Here is a 13757-nt window from a genome sequence, read left to right as displayed (position 1 = left end):
AAGTATTTTAACTTCTAATTTATAAACAGAAGTACACAAACGTTGACAGACTTATATACTGTAAGAAATGTATACAGATACACTCTAGTAATTCCATTTACCAAATGAAAACTTTTGAAATGAGGTTATTTTCTGAATGAAGTGATAAAGAAGGAAACTAATATTGAAAGTTTTCCATGTGCGTTTATCTAATGCTAAAGTAAATGCACTGTCTCAATGCTCTGACTTTGAAATATTTAAGCGATAATTCAATATTCTGCCACATGTATTCATTTTAGTGAACGATTAGAAGAACAAAATTTATACCAAAATATAGGTTTTATTAAAGCTATCAAGGAAGTTCTGTTATTTTATAAAATAAGCTTGAAGACATATTATTTAAATACAGGATATTTTATTAAAAAATTCATTAGATGTGTTATTAAAATTTGTTATGACCTGATAATTTAAGATTGACATGAATCCAAGAAAGAGAGCTAACTGTATGCTGTATTCTTTGTTTGTTTATTTAGTTAAACTAGATTGATTTTCAAATTTAACAGATTCTAAAATTATTTTATTGAATTTCAGATGGGAAATAGCTTTTTTTTTTAAAGAAATTCTACTGAAATATCAACTAAATGCAGTGCTATTTTCTATGTGCTTCATGTTTCAAGCTAAATAGGAAATATATGCCATCAACACTTAAATGCTAGATTAGTAAATTCTTTACTCATTACTGAAGTTTGAATGTATCCTCCAAGTGTGTTAGAAATTTAGTACCCAAATACCTGTGGTAACTGTTGCTTCAGTTTGTAAGTTATTCTCCAAGAGTTCCTGAATAGTGGACTGGTCCATAGAATCATGATGATGAAGTTGAAGGATTCTTCAAAGTATTCTTTAAAGGACACTGTGGGAGACCTTCACTTTACTGGAGACCTACTCTTATGGTGGAAGAGAAGATTTCTCTGTTTGCCTTTTCTAGCTCCAGGAGGTGTTATGAAACTTGAGTCAAAGTCACTGAGTACTTTCTCTTCCTTGTTTTACTGTGATTCTTCTTCTCACCTATATCCCACCCATCATCATGAGATTAGACCCACAGGTTAGAACTGACCAAAGTTGATCACTAGCTTTCAGATCCACAAAAGGTAAGCTAAACAAACCTTCATAAAAACATTGTCTCAGAATTCTCATTATATTTCAAGTGGGGCATTTGGGAACTATTGAACCTTTGGAAAACTTATGAGGATGGAACCTCCACGAGAAGACTACTGGCTTCAGAGGAAGAGAGAAGTTGGCCACCATTTTCCTATACTTTCAGCACATGGTATCTTCAAACTTGTTATGATAAAGCAATGACTTCTTCTCTGACACATTTCTTCCAATATGGACTACCCAGACTCCAAAAGTGTGAAAGATAAACTTTTTTTCATAAACTACACAGTGTGTTCTCTTGTATTATAACAACAGAAATATAGTCATGAACTTATTGTATATGCTATCTTTCTTGACCTATCAAACTGTCTTGTTTTCTTTACCTCATATGTAGATGAGTGTGCAAATCACCCATATCAGTTAATGTGCAGATTGTTTGGTTTGGAAAAGCCTTTTGTCTAAGGCTCATATTTATTTCTTCATTTACGTATTTCATTTTCTTGAGGAATATATTTCTTTGAATTTTACGTGAATAAGCAACAAAGTTTTCTTTTAAATTTATTTGTGTATTATGTTTGTGACATTTAGCTGCTTTATCTAACTGGTGCATTGTATCTGGATGATTAAATCAATATTTGTCTTTTTCCATAAATATACACTTATGCATGGATTATCATGATAATTCTAAAATGTATCTCAGGTAATTTTGTTTTATGGAAGATTTTTGGAAATACTTCTGATTTATAGTCTGGGAAGGGATGAGTTGCAGGGTGCTCAGTGACTGAGGGTGCTAGGTTATTCACCGTTATTCCATTGCTAATCAAATATCTAGTAACAATACATATTTCTCTTTCTACATTGATCAGCACCTTATCTTTGAAATACTATTTATTTAATAATGGTATTTTTTCTTTTCATCTACTATTATTTGAGTTACAATTCTCAAATATAATTCAATTTGTTTGTTTCCTATTAATGGCTTAGTTATAATATTTCCATATTAACATTTTATTTCATATGTTAATTTTAACTATTTACAATTTTATATATTATGTGAGATTTTCCCATCTTATGTGTCTGTATATTATGGCTGTATATTGGACCTATATATTCCAATGGATCTTTTTTTTTTACATGCTTGTTTCTACAATATTCTTGTTTGGAGTCCTGTACTATGCACTCTGAACTAAACATGTTGCTAAAGTGTAAGGCAGCTGAACCTTCAAATTTGTTATACATATGTCCTTCATCAATTCTATGGACTGAGACAGCTTTGCTTTAATACATTGATTTGTTTCCTCACATTCATCCCAGAGTAAATGAAAAATCATAGACATACATCTGAGCATTCTCTTTATTTCTGTGTGTTCTTTTACACATGGCTTATTGTATGCAAATGTCATTTAGTGTCTCTCTCATATTAACTACTCTTAAATGACTTAAGTATACCTGAATATATATTAAATAATTTATAGATTATTTTAAAGTAATTCTCATCTTTGTAATATTGCTTTCACCACTTAAGTGTATGCATAATATCTCTATTTATTCTAACCTTCATCTTTGAGGTTTAGAGGATTTAATAACCTTGCTGCTAAATGTGCATTAAATATCTTCTTAGGTAATTTATGTATTTGTTGACAGCTTAAATGATCTTTTAAATTGCCTAATTTTTTAGTTGATTATAAGTCTTGGAATCAAATCTAATTTATTTGACAGAATCAATTTTCATACTTAGGACCTAACTGACCTTATCATATTCATCATTTTACATTGGAATAGAATCAAATTGTTTTAATATTGACTATACATGAAGACAATTTCCTTGTTTTTGTTTCTATTTTAAAATTTCTTTCTCTTCTGAATGTCTTATACAGCTACTTAGAGCACCCAAGGACTTGTTGAGAATGAGAGATGCCAATAAACATCCCTTTGGAATCTGCATTTTAAATAATCAAGGTACAATTGCTTGAGAACTTAAAAGAACTGCTGCAAGTGTGTTTATGATTTTTTTTTACAGTAAGAAGTATTTAGTGCTGTACATAGTTGGTTGAATAATTTTATTTTTTTTAATTCTTTGAGCTTATAATGAATTATATAGTTTTCCCATTTTTTCCTTACTTTCAACCCTCCAATAAACTGACCCCTGCTTTTATTATTACAATTCATGTCCTATTTCCCTTTATCAATTTTATGTTTTGTATATACATGGTGATTAGTCTTCTTGGCTGTAGCTGCTCAGCACTTCCAGGTTCACAATTCTCACAGCAAATTCTCTGTTCCCATTGCCTTTGCAATCTGTAATTCTTCTTTTGCAATGATCCCTGAGGTTTAGCTGCAGTAGCTGTGTTCCAGAAGTATCTGTAGTTGGAGTTTTCTCCAGTCCCGCTAGGGCTTGCAGCTGATCAGACCCAAGTAAACACACAGAGACTTATATTACTTATAAACTGTATGGCTGTGGCAGGCTTCTTACTATCTAGTTTTTATATATTAAATTAACATATTTCTATTAATCTATAAGTTACCATTTCGCTTGTGGCTTACTGTTACTTTTCATCTTGCTTCTCATGGCAGCTGACAGTGTCTCCTGACTCAGTTTTCCACTTCCCAACATTCTCCTCTCTGCTTATCCCACCTATAATATACTTCCTGCCTGGATACTGGCCAATCACCATTTTATTTATCAATCAATTAGAGCAATACATTCACAGCATACAGGAAGACATCCCCAGCAGGTATGAGTTGAATCTAGTATCTACAACTCTTCATTTGGGTCAGTTGAATAATTTCCTAACAATTTTCCTGACAGTGAGACATGTCTGCTCCTGGCAGCACATATCTACTTTAACAAAGATGATGGCCAAAAACAAACAAACAAACAAACAAAAAAACCAACAATTCCATATGGAGTTTACTTTCTTTATGGCAAAAGCTAGCCATGTTGACAAAGAAACTGCCCTTGCCTCAATTGCTGACAGATGCTGTCCAAATTGGATCAGCAGGATGCAAAAGAAAGTGACTATCAAACTTTGCCAAACAAGTTAGGACAGTCCCTCAAATCTATCTGCTTCTCAGAAAAGTCTTTCAGATATTCTAGGCCTAATGTTATAGAGGAACCTAGGTTGACCATCTAGGCAGTGTGATGTCCCTGTCATTAGGTAACATCTCACACTTTTGTAGTCTTTGATGGAATTGAAGACTAGATCATTATAAATATAGTTTTCTTTAGTTAGGATAAAAAGGTAAATTAGGTATAAAACTTTAGAGTCAAAAAGTCAAAATAAATAATATTGTATTTTTTCTAAAATTCCCACATACAAATGGACTAGATATCATAACTGTTATTCTTACTTAATAACTGTTTTGTTGTATATAATTCTACTATGTTAAAACCTTCCTTTTTTATTTAGACAAAAGGGGGAAATGCTGTGGAATATTCTTTTACACTTTGTTAATATTTGTCTCTCTGGTTGGTTTAATAAAGAAGCTGACTGGCCAAGAGCTGAATAGAATAAGATTAGGAAAGGGAGTCAGACTAGAGGAATGCTGGGAGGATGAAGGGCAGAGAATGGGGTTGCCAGATAGATAGAGATGGAGCAGGATATGAACATGCTGTGTTAATAAAAGTACTTCCTTCATTATTCTCCCACTCCATCCCTGTTCCAGCTCTACCATCCCATCCCCTTATGTTCTCTCTCCCATTCCCTACCTTCCATTGCCCACCCTTCATCCCCAGTTTACTCATGGAGATCTCATCTATTTCCCCTTCCCAATGTGATACATGTGCCCCTCATTGGGTCCTCCTTGTTAGCTAGCTTCTCGGGAGCTGTGAGTCGTAGTCTGGATAGCCTTTGCTTTACATCTAGTATCCACTTATGAGTGAATACATACCATGTTTGTAATTTTGAGTCTGGGTTACCTCACTCAGGATGATATTTTCTAGTTCCATCCATTTGCCTGAAAATGTCATGATGTCATTGTTTTTTTTTTTTTTTTTTTTTTTTTTTTTTTTTTTTTTGCTACTGAGTAGTATTCTATTATGTAGATGTACCACATTTTCTTAACCCATTCTTCAGTTGAAGGGCATCTAGGTTGTTTCCAAGTTATGAATAGTGCTGCTATGAAAATAGTTTAGCATGTTTCCTTGTGATATGATTGAGCATTCCTTGGATATATGCCCAAGAGTAGTATAGCTGGGTCCTGAATAAGATTGATCCCAATTTTCTGAGAAACTGCCATATTGATTTCCAAAATGGCTGTATAAGTTTGCACTCCCACTGACAGTGGAGGAGTGTTCCCCTTTCTCCACATCCTCTCTAACATAAGCTGTCTTCAGTGGTTTATCTTATTTTATAATTTAATTTTACATATCAGCCATGGATTCCCCTGTCCTCACCCCTCCTATCTCCCCTCCACCGCCTTCCCCCCAGCCCACCCCCCATTCCCATCTCCTCCAGGGCAAAGACTCCCCTGGGGTTTCAGCTCAACCTGGTAGATTCAGTCCAGACAGGTCCAGTCCCCTCCTCCCAGGCTGAGCAAAGTGTCCCTGCATAAGCCCCAGGTTCCAAACAGCCAGCTCACGCATTAAGGACAGGTCCCAGTCCCACTGACTGGGTGCCTCCCAAACAGTTCAAGCCAATCAACTGTCTCACTTATCCAGAGGGCCTGATCCAGTTGGGGGCTCCTCAGCTATTGGTTCACAGTTCATGTGTTTCCTTTCATTTTAATAATTGTCCCTGTGCTTTTTCCAAGCTTGGTCTCAACAATTCTCGCTCATACAATCCCTCCTTTTTCTCATCAATTAGACTCCTGGAGCTCCACCTGGGGCCTGGCCGTGGATCTCTGCATCCTCTTCCCTCAGTCATTGGATGAGATTTCTAGCATGACAGTTAGGGTGTTTGGCCATCCTATCACCAGAGTAGGTCAGTTCGGGTTTTCTCTTGACCATTGCCAGTAGTCTATTGTGGAGGTCTTTGTGGATTTCTGGGGACCTCTCTAGCACTTTGCTTCTTCCTATTCCCATGGGGTCTTCATTTATCTTGGTCTCTTATTATTTGTTCTACCCCTCTGTTCTTGATCCAGCTGGGATCTCCCGTTATCCTAAGCTCTCTTTTCCTTGAACCTTGCCATTCATTAACCCCACTCATGTCCAGGTTGTTCTTGTAGATCTGATCCATTTCTCTGTCTTTGGGTGATCCCTGTGTCTTTTTTAGGGTCCTCTTTTCTAGGTAGCCTCCCTGAAGTTGTGAGTAGCCATCTAGTCATCTTTGTTTTACATCTAGTATCTTCCTATGAGTGAGTTTGTCTTTCTGAGTCTGGATTACCTCATTCAGGATTATTTTTTCTAGATCCATCCATTTGCCTGCAAACCTCATGAAGTCATTGTTTTTCTCTGCTGAGTGTATATGTGCCACAATTTATTTATCCGTTCTTCAGTTGAAGGGCATCTAGGTTGTTTCCAGGTTCTGGCTATTACAAACAATGCTGTTATGAACATACCTGAGCAAGCGTCCTTATGGTATGATTGAGCATTCCTTGGATATATGCCCAAGAATGGTATAGCTGAGTCTTGGGGGAGATTGATTCCCTATTTTTCTAAGAAAGTGCCATATTGATTTCCAAAGTGGTTGTACAGGCTTGCATTCCCACCAGCATTGGAAGAGAGTTCCACATCCTCTCCAGCATAAGATGTATTCAGTGTTTTTGATCTTAGTCATTCTGACAGGCATAAGTTGGTATCTCAGAGTTGTTTTGATTTGCATTTCCCTGATGATTAGGGATGTTGAGCAATTCTTTAAATGACTTTGAACCATCTGAGCTTCCTCTGTTGAGAATTCTCTGTTTTGTTCAATAGCCCATTTCTTAATTGGACGCTTGGGCATTTTGATGTCTAATTTCTTGAGTTCTTTATATATTCTGGATATCATCCCTCTGTCAGATGTGGGGTTGGTGAAGATCTTTTCCCATTTTGTAGGCTATTGATTTGTCTTGTTGTTAGCCATGGGAAAATAGAGAAACCAGGTGCCAAAGAAGTTCCCAGGAATTCCCAAGGATGACCCCAGCTTAGACGACTCACAATAGTGGAGAGGTTGCCTGAACTGGCTTACTCCATTAATCAAATTGGTGGATACCCTAACTGTTATCACAGAGTCTTTCTCTAGTAACTGATGGAAACATATGCAGAGATCCATAGCCAAACACCAGGACAAGCTCCAGTAATACAGTCTAAGAGAAGTAAGAGTGATTCTATGAGCAAGGGCATCAAGATCATGATAGGGAACCCTACAAAGACAACTGAACCAAGCTGGTGAGAACTCATGAAATTTAGACCAACAGCTGTAGAGCCTCCATGGGACTGGACTAGGCCCTCTAAATAGTGAGACAGATGTATAGCTTGATCTTCTTAAGGGACCTGCTGGCAGTAGGATCAGAATCTATCCTTGTTGCAAGAGCAGGCTTTTTGGAGCCCACTACCTGTGATGGGACACCTTACACAGCTGTGAGGTAGGGGGAGGAGCTTGCACCTGCCTCTTCTAAATGCACCAGGCTCTGCTGACTCCCCATGGGAGGCCTTAACTTCTTGTAGGAGGGAATGGGTTTGGGGTTGGGGATGAGAGGCTGGAGGGGCAGGAAGAGGAAAGAGGGGGATCTTTGATAGATATGTAAAATGAATACACATTTTTCTTAATTAAAAAAATAAAATAAAAAAATTAAAAGGCCGGGCGGTGGTGGCGCACACCTTTAATCCCAGCACTCGGGAGGCAGAAGCAGGCGGATCTCTGTGAGTTCGAGGCCAGCCTGGTCTCCAAAGCGAGTTCCAGGAAAGGCGCAAAGCTACACAGAGAAACCCTGTCTCGAAAAACCAAAAAAAAAAAAAAAAAAAAATTAAAAGTACCTCCACATGGTAAATATGGAATATGGTTATCTTAAAATATGAGAGTTATTTAGTTATGAGATTGAGCTATTGGCCAAGGATTTACAATTAATAAGCCTCAGTGTGTTGATTTGGGAGCTCTTGGCAGAACAGAAACATTGATCTATAATTTGGGGATAGGAACTTCAGATGAGAGAGAATATGTGCAGTGTGTCTCTCTGTGTTTGGGTTACCTTCCTAATATGACCTTTTCTTACACCATCCATATACCTGCAAATTTCACAGTTAGTGTGTTTGTACCACATTGTCATTCTCCATTCGTAAGATAAAGGAGACAGGTTATTTTCATTGCCCACCTGTACTGAACAGAGCAGGAATGAACACAACTGAACAAGTATGTGGTAAGAAATGTAGTCCTTTCAGCATATGCCCAGAAATGGTATAGTCTGGTCATATTTAAATCATTTAAATCATTCTTAGCATTTTTAGGATTCTATAAACTAGAGAGAGTTGATTTTCATCACATGATCTCTAATATTTTTGTCATTAATTTTTGTTTAATTTTGCCACTCTGTGTTGAAATGAAATCTTAAAGTTTTTTGATTTGCATGTCCATAATTGTTAGGGACAATGAACAGTTTTTAAGATATCTCCTTGAAATTTTTTTTTTAGAACTCTGATCAGGTCCCAAGCCCATGATTTGAAAACGTTATTTGACAATTGGCTTTTGTTTTATGTGTTATTTATACATTCTGGATATTAGTTATCTATTTGATGTATAATTTTCAAACATTCTTTCCTATTCTGTGTCCTTTCTCTTTACCTGATTAATCATTTCTTTAGCTGTGCAGAATCTTCTTTCTTTTATAATATTCAACTTGTCCATTATTAGCCTTAATTCTTGGACAGATAACATCCAATTAAGAATGCCCCTTCCTGTACTGGCATCATGGAGGAGACTGCCTATACTTTCTCCTAGCAGTTTCAGTGTTACAAATTTAGGTATTAGATTCATTTGGATTTAGTTATTTTCTTTCTTTTTTTCCTTTTATTGAAAACGGATCTTTTCCCCATACAATATATTCTGATTATAGTCTCTCCTCCCACTACTACACCCACTCCCGTGCCATGTTCTCTTCCCTCCAGCTCTACTCCCCTTCTTTCTCTTGTTAGAAAAGAACAGGCTTTGGAGCAATAACAACCAAATAAAATGTAATAGGATGAAGCAAAGCCCATTATATTGAAGTTTTGGACACAACAACCATGTCCAAAAGACACAGGAGGAAAAGAATCCTCAGAGCAGACCCCAGTTTCAGGGACCCACTCTTCCCCACAGTCAGGAGTCCTACAAAAATACTAAGCTAATAGCTACAATATTCAAGCATAAAACCTGGTGCACACTCATGTAGACATTATGACTGCTGCTTCAGTGTCAGTAAGAACATATAAGCTTTGCTCAGCTGATCCAGAGGGCCTTACACTACTGTGAATTTTTCAATCATTTTGCCTTCTCTTCCATGGGTTCCCATGAGCTCTGAGAGGAGGGACTGATGGAAACATTCCATTTAGAGCTGTGTTCCAAGAACTTCCTCTAAGTAATATTTGGCTGTGTTTCTCTGCATCTGTTCCCAATGGGCAATAGAGGAAGCCTCTCTGATGATGACTAGATAAGGCATTGATGTATGAAAATGGCAGAATATAATTAGGCATAATTTTATTGATTTTTTTTAGACCTGTAGTATTGGTATTATCCTAGGTCTTTGTGCTTTCTGCTCTATCATTCTTGGTTACTCAAGCTGTGTCAGGTTTCTTCTGTTCTCTCTTTGTTCCTTCTTATGGAGTGGGCATTAAGTCAAATTAGATATTTGTTGGCTATTTCTACAAGTCTGTGCCATCATTGTCCTAATATATTTTACAGGCAGAACAAATTGTAGGTCTAAATTTTTGTGGCTGGTTTTCTGTCCATGTTTCTCTTTTGGTACCTTGCAGAGTGCCTTCTCACCTTAAAGAGACTAGAATTTAGGGGTGAATATTTCATGTAGGCAGCATTTCTTCTTCTCCATGTTGAATGTGCTGGCTTTGTGTCAATTTGACATAAACTAGAATCATCAGGCAAAAAGGAGCCTCAATTCAGGTAAATGTGTCTATGAGATCAAACTGGAAGACATTTTCTAAATTAGTAATAAATGGGGAAGGACCCAGTCCACTGTGTGTGCTACCGTTCCTGTGCTGGTGATCCTGGGTTCTATAAAGAAGCACGCTGAGAAATCCAAGGGAGGCAAGCCAATTAGAAGCATCCCTCAATGGCTTCTGCATCAGCTCCTAACTCCAGGTTCCTCCCCTGCTTGAGTTCCAGTCCTTACTTCCTTTGGTGATGAATAGCAATGAGGGAAGTGTAAGCGGAATGAACAATTTCCTCCCCAACTTACTTTTTGGTCATGGTGTTTTGATTTAGGAATAGAAATCCTAAGACAAAACAGACCTGACCAGGTTTTGAGCAGGATTATGGAAGGACTTTGAGCATTGATCCAGAAAAGCCATTAAGTGTTGAGACCTCAGTGGGAAGTTCTTTAGAGGCTTGGGCAATAACAATGTTGAGAGCAGTGCAGCAGATGAAGGCCTGGCCTGTGAAGTTTCAGAGGGAAAATGCAACACTTAGTTAGGGCCTGCTACAGAGATGGGTATGAGTCTGGGTAGATTAGATCTCAGGAACAGTTTTTTTTTTTTTTTTTTTTTTTTTTTTTTTTGCACCTTAGTAGGAGAGGTGTAGATCTGCCGTCAGCCTATTTGTTGCCCTGGGAGAAGCAGCCCTGGGTTAAGCAAGGGGTGTCTGCTTTGGCTAGGGTCTAGAACACAGCAACAAGGGAGGTGAGGAAGGTTAGGAATGAATTGCTTGTAGGATCTACAGAAAAAGTGAGCAGGGATGAGGGAAGGCCACAGCTGGTGTTCTGTTGCAGTACTAGGGACGAAAGTGGGTTATTGGATCTGCATGAACAGATAGAGAGGGGAAGGTCTGCTTTCTCCTTTTTTTTTTTTCTGGAGTTGAGGACCGAAGTTGAGGACCGAACCCAGGGCCTTAAGTTTGCTAGGCAAGCACTCTACCACTGAGCAAAATCCCCAACCCCTTGCACTTGTTTTTTTAGGCAAGGTAGTAGATACAGTTATAATCTTATTCCTTAACATGTGGCAACCAGTTTTCCTATCCCCATTTTATGAAGATGTGTTTTCTTCTTCAGTGTGCTCTTATGCACTTTTATTAATTATTAAATGGCTGTAGTTGTGTATACTCATGTTTAGGACTTCAATTTTGTTTCATTGGTCCATATATCTGTTTTTATGTAGAGGTATATAATTTTTAATATTATAAGTCTGTAATACATCTTGATATCTAGAATTACAATCCCTCCAGCATTGTTCTTTTTGTTACAACTGAGGGATACCTTTTCTTTCTTTCGAGTGATTTGTATTTTCTTGATTCTGTTTATAACCAACTTTTCAATGTTAATTTATATATCATTTTGATATACTCCCTAATAATTTCAAATATCACTATTAATTAATGGTACATATACATGCTTTCAATTTATTTATATTTTCTCCATGCTTCCTAATGTTTTCTTATGCTTGATTTTATTTTATTTCCCACATTGCCATATATCATTTATTGCTATGACTTTGTGATCATCCTAAGACTCACAGAGGTTTTCTAGGATGTGACAATCTCATTCATTTTATTGAATCTTTTGGTCAATAAATGACTATAAGTGCTCTGCAATAAATCTTTTATCTTTTGTATCTTTATTATCCATTTACACTTTCAATTTCTCTTAAAATAATAATTTCTTTGATCAAGTTATTTTCCTTTAGGATTAAGAGATTGCCTGGTAAATGAGTCACAGTGGTAAGTCCTCTGAAGATTGTTCAGATCTTAGGAGCCCTGCGATCATCCTGCATCTAGCCTGCTGAGATGTGGACAAATATCTGCCTCATATTTCAACAACCTACAAGGAGCTACTTCCATGCTCATTATTTCTGCATCAGAATGGACTGACTCCTTAGATTTTTTTAGTCATTTTATATACCAACCCTCATCCCTCCTCCCACTCCTCTTTCTCCCCCCCCCACTTCTTCTCTCCTCTAAGAGGGTAAGTTATCCCATGGGGGCACAAGTAAGCCTGGTAAATTCAGTTGAGGCAAGACCAAGCCCCTCCTCACTTTATCAGGGTACCGACTACAGGTAATGGAATTTAGAAATCTGGCTCATGCACCAAGGATAGATCCTGATCACATTGCCAGGGGCTCTTCAAACAGACCCAGCTACACAACTCTCTCCAGTATGCAGAAGATCTAGTCTGGTCCCATGTAGGTTCCACAGCTGTCACTCTAAAGTTTGTGAGTTCCTTTGAGCTCGATTCAGTTGTCTCTGTGGATTTTCCCATCATATAAACTTGGCCCCCCTTGCTCATATGCTCATATAATTCCTCTTGTGTCTCCTTGACTGGATGCCCAGAGCTTGGCCTGGTGCATGGTGGTGGATCTCTGCATCTGCTTCTACCAGTTACTGGATGAAGGCTCTATGATGAGAGTTAGGGTATTCAACCATCTGATTACCAGAGTAGGCCAGTTTAGGCACCATCACCACTGTTATTAGTAGTCTAGTCTGGAGTCATCCTTATGGATTCTTGGGAATTTCCCTAGCACCAGATTTCTCCTTTACCTCATAATGTCTCCCTCTATCAAGATATCTCTTTCATTGCTCCCCCACTCAATCCCTCCCCAGCTGAACCATTCTGTTCCCTCATGTTCTCATCCCCCATTCCTTACCCTATATTTCCCCAAACTAGACAGCAAAATATCAAACAATCCAATTAAAAAATGGGCTATAGAACTAAACAGAGAATTCTCATCAGAAGAATTGCAAATGGCCAAAGACATTTAAAGAATTGCTCAACATTCTTAGTCATCAGGGAAATGCAAATCAAAATGACTCTGAAATACCATCTTACACCTGTCAGAATGGCTAAGATCAAAAACACTGATGATATCTTATGTTAGAGATGATATGGAATAAGGTGAACAGTCCTCCACTGTTGGTGGGAGTGCAAAATAGTACAGTCAGTCTGGACATCAGTATGACGATTTCTCAGGAAATTGGGAATCAATCTGCCTCAAGACCCAATGGTACCATTCTTGGGCATATACCCAAGGGATATTCAAGCATACCACAAGGACACTTGTTCAACTATGTTAATAGCAGCATTATTTGTAATAGCCAGAACCTGGAAACAACCTAGATGCCCCTCAACCAAAGAATGGATAAAGAAAATGAGATACATATACACAAGGGGGTATTACTCAGCTGTAAAATAAAATAAAATAAAAATGGCATCATGAAATTTTCAGGCAAATGGATGGAACTAAAAAATATTATCCTGAGTGAGGTAACCCAGACTCAGAAAGACAAACATTGTATATACTCACTCATAAGTGGATACTAGATGTAAAGCAAAGGATAATCAGACTATAATCCACAGCTCCAGAGAAGCGAGGAAACAAGGAGGATCCTAAGAAGGATGTACAGACCACCTTGGGATGGGGAAAAAAAGAGATCCCAAAGACTCCTTTGAATTTTAACAAAATACTCCCTTTAACTTCTAGTAATTACGTGTATTTTCCAAGACAGATATTTTGACACCGAGACCAGTATACATCACATAATGTCAGAGAGAAAGGGTACAATAGGGTATGA

This window comes from Peromyscus maniculatus, chromosome 9, assembly GCF_049852395.1.
Source record: "Peromyscus maniculatus bairdii isolate BWxNUB_F1_BW_parent chromosome 9, HU_Pman_BW_mat_3.1, whole genome shotgun sequence".
In the NCBI taxonomy this organism is placed as follows: domain Eukaryota; kingdom Metazoa; phylum Chordata; class Mammalia; order Rodentia; family Cricetidae; genus Peromyscus; species Peromyscus maniculatus.
Note: the sequence above shows the minus strand (reverse complement) of the source record.